General features: G+C 37.9%; 1 pseudogene; it reads right to left on the reverse strand.

The window, feature by feature from the left end:
* Positions 1 to 365: 365 nt before the first annotated feature.
* On the reverse strand, positions 366 to 1,305 carry LOC113897401 (annotated as a pseudogene).
* Between the last annotated feature and the right edge of the window lie 301 nt (positions 1,306 to 1,606).

The following is a 1,606-nucleotide window of genomic DNA, read 5'->3' on the forward strand; positions in this document are numbered from 1 at the left end:
AACTGAAGCTTCATTTCAAAATATTTATTTCAGGTTTGAGCATTTCATTGATCTGCTTCGTCATGATACTGAAATATGGTAACATAAAGATTAAAATTATTACCTTAATAAAGAGTAAGTAACTAGTACCTGTCTATATTAACAATTTAGAACTAAATTTCTTAACATTTCATAAATGACACAATGTCCCTATGCAAAGTAAAGGATTTCTTTGGTCTAATTTTTATTTCCTGGATACACGACATGCTTTTAGACTGGTTTAGAGACCATAGATTCACAGCCTGTGTATTTTTTATATTCAACTAGATTCAACATTTAGCCAGAATCAAGAATCACTTTGAACTTTCTTTCAGGAAGTCTGAAAATTATTTCTCCTTCTGGATGCTCACTTCTCCTTCTGCTTTCTCATTTTCATACCAACACATTCTCTCTTTTAAATGATTCCATTCCTCGATTAATTCCTTGTTTCTTTTCTCCAGCATCAGACCTTGTTTCTCATATTCGGCCTGAAGTTTTCTCACGATCTGCTGAAACTGGTCTTGGATGCTAATGACCATCTTCTCTTTACTGTCGGTTCTGTTTCGTGCATTACCCAGTTGCTGTCAGAGCAACATGTTTTCACTCTGGAGTTGAGATAATCTCTCCTCTAAGGATTCCTGCTTTCCAAGGTATGTATTCACTTTGCCTTGTTCATCCTTGATACATGTGCTCAATTTCCTGCTTTTGACACTCTGATTGCCTTAGATCTCTCTGGACACGTTCTAACATCAAAGTCTTTTCTCTAAGATCATCTCTCATGTGATGCAGCTTGATTTTCAGCTTATTGAAAATATTTTCCACTGTAGATAGTTGCTGGGAAAGCGTCTCCTTGTTATCTTTTAGATTAGCCACATCGTACTTCATTTTGTCCCGCAAGCATAACCACTTGTCTCTTGCTCTCTGGAAGGCAAGTTCCAGATCTCTTTTTGATGTCGGACCTTGATCATGATCATGTAAGGCAGCAGCCAGTCTAGAACGGTAGGATTTCACTTCCGTTTCCAATCTCTGTTTACTTTCTTTTTTGTTCTCCAGCTTAGAGTTTAGCATTGTATTCTCAGCTGTCAGACCATTAACCTGGCCTGTATAGTGGGATATAGTTTTTGTTAACATTTCCTCATTCAGTTTTATTGCCTTTTAAAGATCATCATTCTTTACTTTGAGAATTTCAATGTCCTCAAAATAGTTCTCTTCCTTTTCCCAGTGCTGATTTTTCAGTGCATCTATCTCCAGTCTTAGCATGGCAATTTCCTCCTGCAGCATGTGCTTTTTTGTGCAACAGGTCTTCTGTTTCTTTTTTTTTTTTTTTTTCTTCTTCCAATTTTATTTTATTTTTAAACTTTACATAATTGTATTAGTTTTGCCAAATATCAAAATGAATCCGCCACAGGTATACATGCGCTCCCCATCCCGAACCCTCCTCCCTCCTCCCTCCCCATACCATCCCTCTGGGCCGTCCCAGTGCACCAGCCCCAAGCATCCAGCATCATGCATCGAACCTGGACTGGCAACTCGTTTCATACATGATATTTTATATGTTTCATTGCCATTCTCCCAAATCTTCCCACCC

This window comes from Bos indicus x Bos taurus, chromosome 1 (assembly GCF_003369695.1).
Source record: "Bos indicus x Bos taurus breed Angus x Brahman F1 hybrid chromosome 1, Bos_hybrid_MaternalHap_v2.0, whole genome shotgun sequence".
Lineage (NCBI taxonomy): Eukaryota > Metazoa > Chordata > Mammalia > Artiodactyla > Bovidae > Bos > Bos indicus x Bos taurus.